General features: G+C 25.9%; 1 protein-coding gene across 2 annotated transcripts in view; it reads right to left on the bottom strand.

Moving 5' to 3' along the window:
• Nucleotides 1-17,326, bottom strand: part of numb (NUMB endocytic adaptor protein) — a 95,991-nt gene extending 78,665 nt beyond the window's left edge. Inside the window, exon 1 of one of the 2 annotated variants that reach the window (XM_067273125.1) lies at nucleotides 17,145-17,326. The gene's annotated coding sequence lies outside the window, so the exon portion shown is untranslated. Of the gene's footprint in view, nucleotides 1-1,015; nucleotides 1,107-17,144 lie in introns of those variants that run through there. The other variant, XM_067273132.1, reaches the window with a different exon arrangement.
• Nucleotides 17,327-18,703: the final 1,377 nt, after the last annotated feature.

The raw sequence follows: 18,703 nt of genomic DNA, 5'->3' as shown, positions 1-18,703 counted from the left end.
TAAAGTTTAAAATGCCAGTAATTTTTGTGGGACAATGTGTGCATTTACGTGCATTTGATATTTTACTTGTGATTAAATGAAATAAAATTAGAATTGTATTAATAAATCTAATTTTCTTTATTTTGATCTTTAAAGTCATACCTCGTCCTATATGCAAGGTCGTCTTATATGCAAGTAAATATGATACACTGTATATCTTGTTTTAAATTTTTTTAAATAATACATTTATTGGTATTTTAGCCTATATCCTTGTATCTTCTTAATCAACTTTCAATCCACAAAATATGAAGTATATAAAATACAGAAAATCTCATTGTCTAAAACAGAATTATTTTTTATTAAAGTATTCTTCAGAGACACTACCTATAATATTTTACAAATTACTATTACTACTATGATATGGAGTTGTTAATTAAAAATAGCTAATAGTTTTTACTCAAAGTTTTCAACTAATAATTAAAAACAAAATTATTAGGTCATCTTTGAATTATTTTTAAAAACTTCAGAATTACATCTAAATTTTAAATTCAAAATATTTAGAATTTTTTTCATTACATTATAAATTGAAAAAATTAAATGCATTTATTAATGAGTGAAACTTTTAAGATTCTATTGTTAATATTATCATAAATGGTTATATTAAAAATTTTGGACTGTCTACTTAATAGAATTGTGTATTATCTATGTTATTCAAATTTGAGATGAACAGAATAAGATATACACACACAGATCAGATTCATCAAAAGATAACATAGGCTAAATTTAATAATTTGAAAATGAATAATACTACAATCTAGCAGATATGAAGCTTTTCAAATACAACACACATCAGTAATCCAGACTAATTAATGCTAACAATGTCTGGATTAGTAAAAACTTTGGATTAGAGTTCAAATTTGGAAGTAATAGAAAAGATTTTCAAATAAAATTTAACTCTACTAATTTTATTTAAAATTAATATAGAAATATCTAAAGAATATTATTATTTAAAAAAGAAATCCTAATTTTTATTTACTTTGTTTGGCAAGCAATGTTTCTATAGTTCTCAATCCAAATACAGGTATACCTCGGGTTACGTCATTTCAAGTCAAGTCATTCTCGATTATATATCGTTTGTCAAAAAAAATATATGGAAAAATAAAAATAAAATTTAAGTCATTTTATTCAACTTTACTTCTGTCCGTCACAAATATTGAAGTCGTAATGGCACTAGAAAAGCATTAAAAGCACATAAAATCATGTTACCATACAATAAATAAGAATAAAATTATATAAAATCATATTAAAATACTCAGAATCAGAATTGAAATATCAGAATCAGCTGTTGATGCTGACAATCTACAGCCATCTATGTCTGCGATGTAAATAAACAAATTGAATGTAAATATTGGTATATTTAACATAAATTAGCTTTTTCTACTATCACAAAATAATTTTAATAACTGTATTTGTTATTTAACCTTACAAAATCATTTTATTTTATAATGTCTTAGAGCAAACCACATTCACAAATAGAGTCCATGATGTACTGTAAACATCGCCAAATTGTACACATGTACTGTACATGTATTCGTAAATTTAAATTACTTTTTCTGTACTGTATTAAAAACTAAAATTTATTTGTTTGTAAGCTTAAAATAGATTCTTATTAACCCATATATTATTAAAAATGCATTTATAAATAAAATACAGAACTGGGAATGGTTATTTGTAGTTTAGCCTAATGACAAGTAAATTTGACTTAAGTCACCTCTCCTGGAACCAATTACCGACGCAAGATGAGGTATACCTGTAATAAAAACTTTCATATAATGTGTTACTTCATTTTCAGTTGCTCAGTCATACCAAATATTCATACCAAATATTCATAACTTATTCAGGTTACTGAAAAATTTTGATAAAAATATATTCAGATTAAGTCAACAATTTTTAACAAAATCCTGTTTTATTATTAATCCAAAAAAATAAAAATAATCTACAAGACTTCAAGTAAATAAATGACCACTAAAATTTTAGTTATATATGAAAGTCAATACAAATTCTTATTAACTAAACAATAAATTTATTTATTTATTTTTGCTAAGTAAGAAAATAAAATCAAATTTTATATTTGAACTAAACTCTTCAAATTTTTGATAAATACAATTACTATATCCTATTTTTTGTTATTTACCATAATTTTTGTGCAGATAAATGTACTGTACAACAGCAACTAACCCACACCAGAATATACTTTGCAAAAAATTTCTAGAATAAAATCCTTGCATAACTTGGATTACCACAACTAAATTACCATACCTTTGAAGTGTATATTGAAAATATAAAACTTATCAGTGTGACTTAGCTGAAAAAAATTGTTCTGTTTATACTGTATTTAACTGTATTTTCCAGATTATATGATGTGTTTAGTATGGCAGCTTTTTGTAACATGACATTATGTGTTGTTGTGAAATCCTAACATTTCTAGATTTTTGTAAAGTGTATATAGTATGACATTTGTGCAAGAAAGGACTACAGACACAATAAGTATCCTATTCATTCTTCATAGGTACTTTATTTCATGGATAGGTTCTGAGCATTTACTAATATTTTCAGTGTATTTTGTATGTTGGGCTGTACATAAATTATATAATAAAGATATTGGTGGGTGGGTATGTAGGTAATCATTATAAGGGAGTGGGGGTGTTTACAAAAAGTTACATAATGCTAGGATCTTTGCATTGAAACAGGAGAAAAACATGTAAAATTGTGTGGTTTTTTTACTAAGCCTCAATGAAATTACTAAAGGACCATGTTACCTCCCATTTGTCCTCTACACTTAGCAGCTAGATAGAAAGAACTTATGTATACGAAAATTAAACACCAGTGAAAACATTCGCTCTTCGTGTTTAATTTTCTTGCTGGTATCTTAGGTTTTTGTAGTGTTCATTTTTATCTATAATAACCAGTTGTTAAGTAGCAGTTGTCAGTTTAATTTCAAACTTATTGAAACAAACATTTCAATATGTTTTTGATGTAGAATATCTATTCATAATTCTTGCAAACTAGACAAGTACTATATCTTATAAATAATGCTATTTGGGTTCTAAGAAATAGTCCATCATGCTAGTCCATAGCCATATATATATTTTCTTAAAGTTAACACTGTGAGCCATTACTTGATAAGATTAATCTAAAATACTGGATATTATATTTTATAGACAGTACATTTAATTGGTTAGTTGACTAAACTTTCATAAAGATTTGATGAGAAAAATATATATAAAACATAAGCATCAACAAACAACCAATATAAATAAAACATTTTATACTTTTTACTCAAATCGTGTAAACACTACTATTATAATAGAAATATTGAAGATAATCAATTCATGATAAAAACGTCATCATGGATTATCTTTAATTTTTCTGTTAAAAAAAACAGAGAAGTTTCATTTCAAATGTCCTCCTGTTTGACAAAAATGTTCTTGTTTGTCTTATGAATGTAGATTCAGAATTAACGATAGATAAATTATAAAAAAACTCAATTTCATTTCATAAAACTATATATTGTTACCTAAAAATACAAGAAAAGTTATTCAAGCATAGAAAGTAACTGTTTCGTGAGTTCCCAATTAGCAACAATAATCAAATATCTGTTTTTCAGATTGAGAATGGACTTCCTCAATTGGGGGTTTGTCACAATCACACATTCTTTTAGAATCTGGAGAATCATTCATGTTATATCTTCTTTAGCTGAATGAAAGAGAATTAAATATCTGCATTTCATTTTTTACCTATTATATGCAACAATCATTTTTGATTATATCATAGGTGATGAAAATTGGATACTTTACCATGATTTCAAAAGAAAAAGACAGTGAATAGAAAACTAAATAGCCAAGGACAATAACAAAAGAAAGATAACAATATCTTTTTTGATGCAATTCTAGTAGGCTGAATAAATCCTGTATGATTTGTTTTGAGCTTTCAAAGCCTAACCAGAAAATAAATTTTAATGTTGGTAACTTTTAACATTAAGTGTAAAATTTATTTTAAAAATATCCAGTATTAATGAGTAGAAACCAGGTTTTACACCATTGTAACAATACTGGAAAACATTCTTCATATTGCAAAAGAAAAAAAAAAGCTAAGAACTTTAACTGTGTTTAACTGTGAGATCAACCCTTATTTAGAATACACTCTGGATTATGCTATGGAGTCCTATTCTCAGTAAAGTTGGAGTTAGTAAAAATATACTGTCCCCAACTCCAATCTTCATATAAAATTAAACTTAAACTATAGACTTAAAAGGCAATGTCAAAATTTCAGGTTAGATCCACTTCTCAAGAGTTTCCAAAAATTGGGCCTCTAATAATTGACTATTTAGCTTATGTCTTTGGAAGTTTCGCTCCTCTTTTGTAATGGTGATGGCCAAATGGATAAAAAGGTAGGCAGTGAAGTTATATGATGTAGGTTCAAATCTACAAAATGTCACTTTTTTGTGTAATAAAACACATAATTTTACATAATTTAGAAAGAGGCAACAACAACCTTGTAACAAATTATTTGAAATCTATTGGCAACACTATGTGCATAAATGACACCAACTACTGGCAATATATTTAAAAATTTATTCAAGATAACAATTAACTTTTACTAAGTCTTTCAACAGTTATACATCAAGGCAATGATATATATAATTTGATATTTAAATATAAAGCAAGTAATATTTCCTAAATTTTATTATAGAATATTATTATAACAAGATAAAATATGCATGAATCAAAGACAAATCTAAAAGCATGTGAAACCTTTAACAATAAAGAAAATATTGAAGAATTTACATAACCAGACTAAGTGCACTATATTTCACAAATATGCAACTAATAATCTAACACAGTGTTATTTTGCAATGTTGAAAATTTATCATGCTCATCTTTGGTTTTATGAACTCATTTTTAAAATCTCTTATGCTATATCAGAAAAGTATTTTTTTAGAATTTCAGTATGCATAGCTCATTAAGAAAAATAATTAAGTTCAAAACAGTAACAATTAATTGCATACTTAATATAACACCTATTTTGCAATTAATCAATTATAATAATAAGTTTGTTAAACCAACCAAAAACTATATACAAGAGTTATTATAACAACATTCCAAAACAATAAAATATGATGAGATAACATAAAAAAATCTATCATTAAATTGAATATTACATTATTGATTCCAGTTATTAACAATCTGATTTCAATAATCTTTGTATTAGAAATAGACACTGTCTCAAGCAATCTTACAACTACCTAAATCCACTTACTACATAATTTTACAACTTTTTTCGAGACCATTCTTTTCTAATATTTTAGTTACAAAATTATATAGATTGAAAATATTTACTTTTGTAAGATTAGTTATTACAGTATGAGTATTATTCCAATTAAACATTTTTGGTATATCTATTACATTCTTGAGTTAGCTCTCTACAGTCCCTCACAGTATGAATTACATGGAAAAGCCCAAAGCACCACACCAAAAAATACTTTTTCTCTGAAAAATTAATGTAGATGTTTCTTAAATAAAGAAAAAATTTGTTGAGCCTCAGTTGTGCAATAAGTCTTTCTTTTATTCAAATCAATTCATCTATAAATATAGGGTTGGATTGATGGTATTTCTATAATTTCTGTATACCAAAGATGATATTTATATTGAAACAGAGATTTTTGGTCTTTTAGAATAAAATGTAAAATTGCAGTTCAAATATCAGTATATATCTTATTCCAGTTCTGTTCATTGCCTTCCATTATATTAGTCAATATTCCAAAATTATGAAATAATTAATTTACTTTATTATACCAAAGGACGACATCACAATATTCCTCTTTTTTCAGGATTTCATATAAAAAAATTTTTTATCATATTTCTGTTTAAGCTAGCAATAGACTTTAAGCATTTTAGAGAAAAAAGTTCATATACGCTTACAATTGGTTTTATATATAAGTGCATATCCTCATATCATTCTTTCAACCTAGAGTTATTTTTGGAAAAAATAAAATAAAATTTTTCCAGTTTATAGTTGTAATCTATAACTCAAATTGGTCTAGCAAAACATACTGAAAAATTAATGAGGGAGTTAAATAGCTTTAAATGTACTCTTATACCTATTATTTTCATTTTACTACTCAAAAAACTAAATTATCAATCAGGACCATTAATTTATTTGACATTTTGATGTGGTTCAAACTATCATTCTACAAGAAATTCCCAAACAGTCCATTTCAGTCATAAGTTTTAAAGACTTGTTTTCTATTAAAAAAATTATGTTCAAAATTTTAGGATTTTTCTGAAATATTAATCAATCTGGACAAATCAAAAATTGTAATAAGTGGTTTGATTTTATGTATTTATTAAGAGAATTAATTTTTCTTTGTAATTCAAATAACTAACACCTAAATGTGATTTCCAGTAAACAATAAACAAAAATTTATTGTTCAAACATTTTCGGCCATCATTCAGAGGCCCTCATCTTTGTAATTCAATTTTTGTAGGAACTACCAGCATCAAATCATTCACAAACTAAATTATGGAAGATTTTATTATTAATATGAATCCCATCATTGGATTTTATAAATAAACTGTCAAAGTCCAATAAATAGAAATTAAATAAATATGGGTATAAGGGATCCCTCTGCAAAATACTTTTAGACAAGTTTAACTAAGGAAAAGACATATTACCCATTCAGATGTTAACTTTGTAACCCAAAAATAACTTCAAAATTATTATACAAAATTTGTTGCCAATTCCCTTACTATATAATTTATTAACTAATTCTGGTATGTAAACTGTATCAAATGCTTTTTATAAGGCCAGAAAGGCAGTAAATAATTTCCTACCTTTTCTGTTAATTGAATCAATAATATTAAAATAAATATGGTAAACTTCATTCCTTTTTTCCTATTAGTAGTCATACTAAAATTCAGATATTAAGCTCTCTGTATCCATTCAATTAATAAATCATGTAGACAATAACGATGTAAAACTTTACCTTGATGTTAACTAAAGCTATCAGTCTACAGTTTTTTTTTTTACATTTTTTTTTTAAATCATTCATGTATTCACTTTTTTCCAATATTTAGAGATTAAAGAGTTCTTATAAAATAAGTTAAACAGATCAGTTAATTTCTGACTACTTAATTTGAGTAATTTCTTTAAAAATTTGTTAGTATTAAATGGTGGCATAGCGTAGTGGGGGCGGCAGGGGCGGCCTGCCCCGGGCGGCACTTTTAGGGGGCGGCAAAATTTCACAATAAATAATAATATCTTGTAAAAATACCTAAATAAGGGGGCGGCAAAATTTTCCTCCGCCCCGGGCAGCTGACACCCACGCTACGCCACTGGTATTAAATCTTGATTTGGTACAGTACTCTCCTACAATTATGATCTTGTTCAATTCTTCCAAGAACTCTGCATCTAATATCTCAATATTAATTTGGGTTGAGACTGATAAAGACTGACAAATGTATCTTCAGAACAGTTAAAAAAGAGTACCAAGTTATTTGGATTTTGTAGTTATATTTGGGATTAGTACAAAATATTTTTACAGTAGGCCAGAAAAATTTGCTATCATTAATCTGTTTAATAAATAATTTTTCAAACTTGAAAAATAACATTTCTTCTTTGCTTTTAACATTTTTAATGTAAGATAGTTTTAATTTCTTGTTAGTGTTTAAGTTGCTATCTCCTGACTGAATTTTTCCTGAATTTGGTTAAACTCTCCATCTTTCTAACAGGACTATTAGATCATTTAGCACTGGAGGCAAACTTAAATATGGCACCATATGAATAAGTCTTTCATTAGTCTGTTACAAATTTAAGAATCATAAAACACTTATTAATGTCGTCTTCTTCTTTAACCATTGAGTCATGTATGACTATTGGTGACTTTATAGACGAGTTTCCTCCAGCAAGTTCTGTGTAGTGCCCAGTCTTTCAGGTATTTGAGTTCCAGGCTGGTGTCTGCTTTGATGTTATCCATCCAACTGGTACATTGCCTTCCCCTTTTCCTATGTCCCTCTACCATTCCAAGCATGATCTGTTTTTCCAGGGAGTCAGCACGAATAGTGTCACCAAAGAACTTTAACCTCAAGTGTTGCGATCATACTCATGTGACAATTTTATTTGAATCTATTAGTTCATCCATGTAACAATTTTGGAATTTGGTGCCCCATCATCTCAGCACCCTAGACACATGCCCCCTTTGCCCCTGCCTTTCTATGGTCCTGCTTTCTAATACACATACACATATAACATGTATAACTATATTAAGAATTTTTTTATCCATAATGTGAAGCTCAAGCTGAGTTACAAGTATTATAAATATACTTTTGCATACTTTGTTCAAACATGAAGTAATTTTCTATACAATTATTTACTGTAATTTCAGAGAGCAATTCAAGTTTCAGCATAACTTCTTTGCTAAATTTAAATAATCATATTTGGTCTTACTTTTTTCCTATATTCTTCATTAAAATAGTTAACTTCTAATATTAAAAATCTTGTGCATGTTAGAAAGTGATCCCATATATTTCGGCTTACCAGACGTCCCATTTTGATGATGTCTCGGCATCCTAGCCAGTTTGTCATTTTGTCCCGGTTATTTGGTAAAATTTTAAAAATGTCAAATATACAAGAAGTAAAAATAGTGTAGCCTCAAGTAAAGTGGCAATTTGGCAATTACCCCTGTTACACTCACTATTGCAGATCTAAATATTTCGTATCTAGATCTAAGTACTGTTAATGTTGTCTAGATGTTTTCCCCAAAATTTATAGCATATGGCCTAATAAATTTAGATGTTTTATTTTGTCATTCAGATATTTTTTCACAGAATTTATAATAGCATGTAGCCTATGAGATCCAGATATTTTTATTTCATTTTTTTTAGATATTTTGTTTCAATTAGAGTTTGCAAGACTGAAACTTACACTGGCCATGTCAATGCTGTGCATGTCATATCTTAATTGAGTTCAAATTGCTGGTCGGCATTTGCAGTTATTTTGTACTGTACATTAAATTCATTTAATGCCAAATGCCAATGCTCTAAAATGCCAAAAAGAAACCATGTGCTTACTGATGATTGAAAAAGTCTGTGATCACATTGACCAAGTGAAATATGAACTGTGCTTTTCAGAATTTTCAGTAACTCATGGTGGGCATTCAAACATTAAAAATCACTTGAAATGTGCAAAACATAAGGCAAGCAATAGGAACTTCCTCAAATGTATTGTCATATTTTAAATGTACTGATTTAAGTGACAAAGAATTTTTTAAAAAGTTCACACTAGTGATAAATATTAATAACTTCTTAATAATAAAGTATGTTTACTTCAGTTATTAAAAATTGCTTTTAACTCATTGTTTTTGTTAACAACTACTTTATTTAGCCTTTTCAATCATAGGTACTTATCCTAGTAGGCTTAATTTTCTGTTGCAAGTATTTTCTCAAAATTGTTCCGGTTTGAGAAGAAAATATTATGTTAAGCCTACATATATTGAAGTTAGACACCATAAATTCTTCATAAAAATATTTAAAAAATGAAACAAATGGTTAAATCTATTATTAATTTAATATTATGGATGTTACATGTAAACTCCACAGAAATATTTGTTTTGACACAACCATTCAAAATAACAAGTTGATGACTTTTAACTAAAAAAATTAATTCCTATCCCAATTTATTATAATTTTTATTTTTTGATTATTATTAGAAATTGAGGTGTTGGGCTATTACATATAAAATCCTTGAAGTGATCTAACTGTGCACGAAAATCAGCAATTAATAAAACCTATGGTGTGCAATATTTCTGTACTTCTATAACATTAAATAGTTGTTGTAGATCAAGTGATCTGGCAGTATTTAAGCAACTATAACCAACAGAAAATTATTTCTTGTAAAAATAAATATATAAAACAACATTTTAACAAATTACTTCGTTTACATTTATCATCCGTCGTTCACTACCAGCCGACAAGTCCTCATCTTCACATCCAAGGAGGCGACCTTTCTTTGTAGGCTGCTACCACCATAATAAAATGCAAAAAAAGGTAAAAAACGTCCTCTGGTGCTATCGCCAATTTTTCATAAAATACAATTTGAGTGAATATAAAATTTAAATTATTTGCCAAAATTTCGGACTGAAGAGTCCAAAATCTTGATTAATGTTTTTATATAATTATTCAATCTCTCTACTTGAACAATTGAGCTCAAACTCTTCTTTAAAAGAAGGAAAATGCCTCCCTATGGTCCCTCAGAACCAATAAGTCTACTGGCTGGTATAAATTCAATCCATTATTGGTTTAACAGTTTCTCTGTTAAACAAGTTTCCATTAAGGCAATAATATCAGACATTATGATGTTACTAAATTCTTGAAATGTAAAGATTTTTTTTTTATTTTCAATCCTTGGCAGTTCCAGTTAAAAACTGTGAAATAATGATAATTAAAATTAATAGTTGTTGATTTAGGTTGATTGAATATTGTATTCATGGTGTTGAGTGTTTAACTGTGGAATCATTAATAAAAAATCATCTACATTTACTAATTATTGTTTAAAATAACTAAGTTAATTTATTATTTAACAAAATAAAACCATCTCTAAACTTCACCTGTTGATTTTGTTTCTTTAAGTTAATATAGGCAATAGTTTACTTTTTCTCTGTCTAGTGTGCTGCATTAAATCAGCATTAACTGCATAGTTCACAATTCATTTAATTGCTTATTCTGTTTCATTTTAGTAAATGCAATAATTATTTGATTTTTTAACTTTATATTTTACCTATACAGGTTTTAGAATTTTTAATACAAATTACATCTTTCATATCACTAATTTCAACTTTATCTAATTTTAAAATCTCATTTAAAAAATTAAGTATTTCATCTTCAGTGCAATTTTTCGACATAGGATAGTTATATAAAATTAAGTTCTTTTTTATTCTTATAATTAATTAATGAATTAAATTTATATTGTTATTACTCATTATCTATATTTAGCTTATCAATCTGAAATTCAATTTCTGTTATTTTACTACCTAACTTATTAAGGTGATCTTTAAGTTCACTAATACATCCTCAAAAAGATACTAATTTTTGTTTAATTGATATTATTTGCTCTTAACTTTTAATTACAAGAACTAACTCTGATAGTTCCATAGTAGTATCTGTAGTTTGAATTTTTTCAAGATAGGTGAATTCTGCAAAGTTAATATATGTGACTCACCTGCAGAGTTTCTTTAATTCTGATGATTCAATTCTAAAATCATTTAATAGTTTTGTTTGCAAATCTCAAGTAGAATCTTTCTTCATATTCAATTTAGTACAAGATAAAGCAGGTCTATCTCTTCTACCAGTGACCTTTATAAGGGTCCAAGATTTGTTAAATTTCCTGATATCAATAAAAGCACTTAGTATTAATAAAATAGTCTCTTTTAACATTGTAAAAGGAATTAATACACATAGGTAACACTATAGTAAAAATTTCCACAAACTCAGAAAAATGTGTGCCAGCAGTCATGAGTATGTATAGCATCTCCTTATTACTGTAAATATAACTTGATATATTTCCTTGCCTAATTAAAATCATTTAGCAAATTTTAAATGATCACATTCAATAATCTAGAATCATTTCTTTGCATAGAGTGAAAATACTGTACATAGCTTCACTAAAAATATGTTCTATCAAATATGATGTGGGATAAGCCAGAAGGAGCTTTTTAATATATAAATTAATACTTAAATCTGCTATTGAAATTATTCAATCAATGTTTACACATTACATTCCAGTTAATAGACTACTACTCATATTAATTGTCAATGATCAATTACAAACAACATTCTGAAGTTCATTTTTCATGTATTTGCCTTTCAATGACACAGGTATCCCATTTCCTCTAAGCAATACTGTTCACTTTAAGAACCACTTACCTAAATTAACAGGAAATCAGCTATTGACACTTTTATAATTCAAAATATGGCTCAATCCTTCATGAAATGAAATATGTAAGAAACTGAATTATAATAATGAAAGGGTTTCTTAATGTATAAATATAAAGTGAATGCACAAAATATGACCAATGGACATGTTTTAATATATCTGTTCGTTAAATAATTCATGATTTCTATGTCTATGAAGCATTAATATTCTTTTAATTAATTATTCATGCCATTTTTAATTTATAATTAACAAAATAAATAATTTTTATATTATGATTTAACTGAAAAACAATAAAAAAACAGAAAAAAAACTGACATAAAAATAATTTATTTACTAGCCTTAAAATATTCCAATGGATAATCTGGCAGATTGTTTGGCAATAAAAACAATACATATAAACAATATAAAAAGTAAAAAAATCTTTAGAAAGTCACATATCTTAATCTTCAAGCTTTGATATGAATGACTCTTTTCAGTCCCACTGAAGTATATGGTTCATTCTTATCCAGAAATTAAATATCAAACAAAAATGAAAATAAGGATCTCCTATTTCATTTGAAAGTTATAACTTTTGCTTTTTTTCTCCACTTTTTCCTTCCAAGAATGGAATTTAAAAATTCTTTCAATTTATAAGATTTGATAATATTGGAATGTTAATTTGTTTAAAAAATTTATATTGCTGAAGTTAAGTCAAAAAGATCAAAATCATTTTGTCAAGATCAAATTTATAAATCTATGGTTTATAAATTTTGTGAATAAGAAATACTCTAATAAAACTGAATATGGTAGTTTGATGTGTAGAAGTTTTAACCAAACTCATTTAATTATAAAAACATGAGTTTCTCCCACACCAGATCATAGAAGACAAGGTTGTTACAGAGTGTACATTTTTTGTCATTTAATTATAACTTGAATCATCGAATTTCCTAAAACATTTGAATTATAATGCACTAAAGAATGTCTGAAAGGCCATAGAATAAACAATTTTGGTAAACAAATACTCAGTAATATAAAAATAGATATTATGGGTGTTAACAGTTGGGAGGCTCAACCCAAAATAATTCTGAACTGATTTTTCAAGAATTATCAATTCTCTATTTCCTAATAATTTCTAAATTCTTTCAAATAATTTTTCTTGAAATTAGTAAATACTCTTATTAACATTTACAGATCAATGAAGTTAAAAATTTTTTTTATAAATTAGTTATGTCAATAAATCCAAAAACAATAGTTTATGCATTGTGCTTATTTGAACAAACAAAAAGAAAATTTCAATGAAATATATCAAAACTATAAAAATGTAAATAAATACTTTGAAAATTAATTTGAATATGTAAATATTACTCTTTTTTGAATTAATAGTTCAATACAGACTATGACAAAGATAATGATCATAAATATTAATTATAAATATTTATACTGTATTTGAGTTCTACACATTATAAAGAAATAAATCAAAGTGTTTCACATAAACAACAATTCTTAATTATACAGAAAGCGAAAAAAAAAAAAAAAATAGATACAATTTAAACAAAATATAAATATCCAAATAAATATTCCATTTTAATATTTGGTTTCAACTAATGAAGACTCAAAAACTTGGTGACAATGCCTTTATTTACATTTCATTTAAGTTGTATTTTATTTTTTACTTTTGCTTTCTTTATAATTAAATTTCATTTTTCTGTAAAAATTTTTCATTTAAATATTTATATTATTTAATGAAACTGATTTCAAACTATTTGATTGTATTGGGTTGTTCGGAAAGTAATTTCGTTTTTTTATTACTAGAGGAATTTGTTGTATTTTTACCAGCCAATTTTACTTTAAACCACATTTTCATTATATACAGCTGACATTTTAAGGCTTATTTGTAAAAAATTTTGTTTGATTCTGTACAATTGTTTTTTTTTTCGGTGACCCATCAAATATGGAAAATCGAAAGCATCATTTTCGGCATATTTTGCTTTTTTATAACTAAATAATCAAAATGCTGTCCAAACAAGAAAAAAATTGTGGTGCATGTTTGGAGAAGATGTGTTGAGAGAAAGACAGTGCCAAAACTGGTTTACAAAATTGCATTCTGGCAATTTTAATATCGAAGATACACCACATTCTGGATGGCCATTTGAAGCCTATGAAAACAAAATAAAGATACTGATTGAAGCAATCTGCCATATAACAATACGTGAAAACGAGATTAAATCTGTTAAACTGAACAGTTTATTATTACTTAAAACAAATTGGTTTCTCAAAGCTATTTGAGGTTGAGCTAATTCGGGTATTTGACCAATATGGGTTCCACATGTTATTAAAGAGAGATGCTCTTTATGGTGGGATTTTAAAGAAATTTTTTTTTGAGCTTTAACCAGACAATTTAACAATTGATTCGAAAGTGTACTGTCATCCAGTAAACAAATTGAGTAATATCATCAAACAGAAAAGGCCAGAATTGATCAACAAACAAAGTGTACTGTTTTACCATGATAATGCCAAATTTCACACAAGTTTGGTAACTGGTCAGAAACTGTTATAGCTTAGATGGGATGTGTATCACACCAACCATATTTGCCAGATTAGGCACACTCAGATTATTACTTGTTCCGGTCTATACAAATTTTTTTTAACTGTAAGATATTTACTTGAAATGACAATGTCAAAAATCACTTGGATCAGTTTTTTGTAAACAACAATCAAAATTTTTATGAATGTGAAATCATGCTACTACCAGAAACAATGACAACAGGTATTTGACCAAAATGGTCAATATATAATTCAATAAAATATTTATTTATTATAAGAATATTGCATTTACTTTTCTATGGAAAAAACAAAACTACTTTCCAAACAACCCAATATATTACAGATTGCTATTATTCAAGGCCATCATAATAATTTCCAAAAAAGTATATATATATATATATATAGAGGAAAAATAGCAACTGAAATGTAATGTATAACCATTATATATATATGTTCATATTCACAGTAAAATATCACAAACAGATGATTATTTTTAGATTTTTCAATTGAAAACTGACTTATAACAAAATTTTATGTTACATCATACTTTTTACATAATTTCTTTTGTGTTTTTACAAAAACACAAAAGAAATTAGAACATAAAGTTTAAAAATAATGATGAAAATAATATATTTTCCTATAATAAAAAATTAAAATTTTACATTTTCCATCATTACTAAATAAAGGAAATTCAATATGATGACATTCCAGAACTTAATAAAAACATGAAAAATTACATATATGAAGAGGAAAAAATTCTCAAGTTTATAATGATGTAACTTTTTTACTATTTTATGATTACAAATATAATCAATTTCAAAAAGTATCAAAAAAATATCAATGAACTCTAATATCAAATAATGATAATTTTATCAGCGATGTTATCTGATTAAAAATATGACTAATCAATTAAGTATGCCGATTATTATAATTTTTTTTAGTGCTCAGTTAAATAATTTTATTAACTGCTAAAATAATTTATGTACTCTTATTACATAAAGTAAAGTGTTATAGAAATTAATGTTATATATAATTTAGAGATGATTCAAAATTAAATACTTCATTAATTATTTTGTATTTTAATAAAAAAATAATTGATTTTATGAACATAAGCATTTTAATCAATCCTTTACTCATATTTTGTTTAGTAGAATTACATTTATTATGTTGTAATATAAATTTTTTTTAAATATGTATAAACATACATTTTATTTTATTAAGAATTACTAAGACATTTCATTTAAAATTTACTTTATATTCTACTATATATAATTATTTCTACACATTAAATATTTTTAAAAATATATATGTACTATTATTTAATCTTGACATTATAGATTCCAAATTTAAATCCACTTGAACTACACTAAATTAAAGGATATTTAATTAATAAAGCAAAATAAATACACAATATCAAGTATAATCATGATTAGTTACATATTAATTTAAATTTAAACTGAATGAATACTTTCTTTTCATCATCATGAAATGAATTAATAAACTACTGTTTAAATTCTAAAAATTAAAAAGTATATTCCTATAAAAGTAATTTTTATATTAAAAAAATATTGTTAAAAATAACATATTTATTTAAAACTTTCTTTTAATAATCAGTTATTTTTATTTGACTTTCTATAAAAAGAAAATATATATTTTTTTAAACTTTCCAATTGAAGCACTTATTTAAGGTATAATCGCAAAATTCAATTCATAATTATTGGTTAAACCAGTGGTTCTGAATCTTTCTGAGGCCTCGAAACACCATTCATATACTTTTTATTATACAGAGCATTAGCATCAATACATTCAAAAACTAAGAACCAATTCCATGTTTACTATTCTCAGGAAACAATGAAGCAATAAACTAATAAACTTTAATACAGTATATTGAGTAAAATATAAACATGGAATTGTCTAGGAATATAGCAATGGGAATAAATTTGAATAAAAATTTTTAAATCGTTTCTTTCGCGGAACACTCGAGGTAGGTTTGCGGAACACCTGCATTCCATGGAACACTGGTTAAGAACCACCAAGTAAAACAGTTAGGAAAAATTTTAGAAACTTTTCTGTTAAGCCAATAATTATGAAGTAGACCTAAATTCTAGAAATTATGAACAGATAAACATATTGTAACAATTTTATCACAATACCATTAATTTGACATTTTCTGCACTAAAATGACAATGATTAAAAACTTTGCTGTTATGTAGCAGCAAGCCAGGAATTTTAAATGTCAAATTTATTATTATTCATCATCATCATAATCTAATTATTTTATGAAGGCAGAAAACAATACGTGGACATTATGCTTGTTTAGATTTTAAAACATTTCCTATACTAAACATTGCATTTTAACAAAAATTCAATGTAAGAGACAGATGCAAAAACTAGGTCGTATTCAGGTAAGAATTGTTGAATACTGATGTTTTGTAAAGCAATTTTTATTTAAAACATTTATGTAATGAGCTTTATAATCGTTTAATATACTTTAACGTATGGCATACAGGAAAAGATCATGAAAAGATATAAATATCGTGTGAAGTATAAAAGTAAAGAGTGATCAGCTGATTTCCCTTTCGAAAAACTAAAACATCGCTAAGCCTAACATCCCAAAGGACAAACGAGAAAAGTAGATTATTATTACTGTTTACCTTATTTTTTGCGTCGTATTTTCCGAAGAATGATTAATATCCTATTCTACCTATTTAGACGGTAGTCGGCACTAATTAGATCATTAATACATTTGATTTTGTGTATTTTATTCGCACCTGCACATTTCCCCTTCCACCTTTGATATCCAGATCACAACCGCACGCATGCGCATCGCAATCTGCTTTGACATCACTAGATACGTCATCTAGCGGTCAATGAAATATATGAAACTATGATACGTTAATAACATCGATTGGGAAATTTTCTCCGCCGGTCTACAGCAATCAAACAACTCTTTCATTGTTACTTTCTCTCTCTATTTTTTTTTTACTTAATACACGAATAATAAATAATGTGTCATTATTTTTTACATTGTAATATAGATACATAAAAGTCATCAAACGCGTTATTCATTTCGGAAAATTTATTCAATAGTTTTATGATTGAACTATAGACCCACTTATCTATATTACGGGGATAAACAATATAGAAATTCTATTGTCATTATAAAATAGCAGGAATTGATTCGCTTCGTCGACGTCACGTAAATATAGCTCTCACCGTACCAAGAATAATAATTCAAAATTAGTAAACAAATTTATCGTGTTATCTTTTAATACGATAGTCGGTGAAAGTTATTTATTTATCAAATTCGCTTGTCGGATCATTACGTAGTTCATATAATAACCGTGAAATTGTATTAAATAGATTACTTCATCCTCTAATGAAATAATTGCTATAGTTATCATGACCTGACCTTATAAACATGATTATACCCTGTAATGTCTATATACTAAATCCTATATAGGTAAGTTTCATTTTGAATATATATTAAGACTTGTTTTATTTTCATTTATAATGTAATTTATTATATTCTTATAATAAAATATACTTAAATTTTTATAAACGCAAAAGATTTTAATCGTTAAAATTAAAATTATTTTATAAGTTAAAAAGTTTATTTAAAGAAGTTTTACAACTCATTGACAAAAATTCATTGACAAAAAAACTCATTGACAAAAATAATAATTTCTAAAAGAATTATTTTCATATATTAACATATCAACTTAAATCTGATTATGTTAATATTTTAAAAAAATTTTTTATAAATAAAATTATCGAAAATTGCAACATTTTTTAAAAAAGTATAATAATTATTTTCTCTTGTTCTCTATAAATTTACTAATATATACTTAAGTAATAATAATAAGAATATAAAACATTACATATATATAATATTTTTTAATATTATTCTTGTGTTAAGTATATGTGTCATATTAAGTCAATCTAAAATTCTGGCGAAAGGTCAGCCTTTAACATCTCAAGATAGAATAATTTAACTTATATAAATAAAAATATCCAAAAACTTTTATTTAAAATATATGGAAGAAAAGTTTCTTTTATTCTAATCTATATTTTATTCTTCCTCTGTATTCTATATATATGTACTGTACGTACATTCTGAAAATTCTATACATTTATATTTACATAAACATAGTTTTTCATATATTTTCAACGATTTTTATGGGCTTTTTTTTATAAGTTGTTATAGAAAAAG

This window comes from Centruroides vittatus, unplaced genomic scaffold (genome assembly GCF_030686945.1).
Source record: "Centruroides vittatus isolate TY-2023 unplaced genomic scaffold, ASM3068694v2 contig_1114, whole genome shotgun sequence".
NCBI classification, from domain to species: domain Eukaryota; kingdom Metazoa; phylum Arthropoda; class Arachnida; order Scorpiones; family Buthidae; genus Centruroides; species Centruroides vittatus.
Note: the sequence above shows the minus strand (reverse complement) of the source record. Positions and strands in the feature narration are given on the sequence as shown.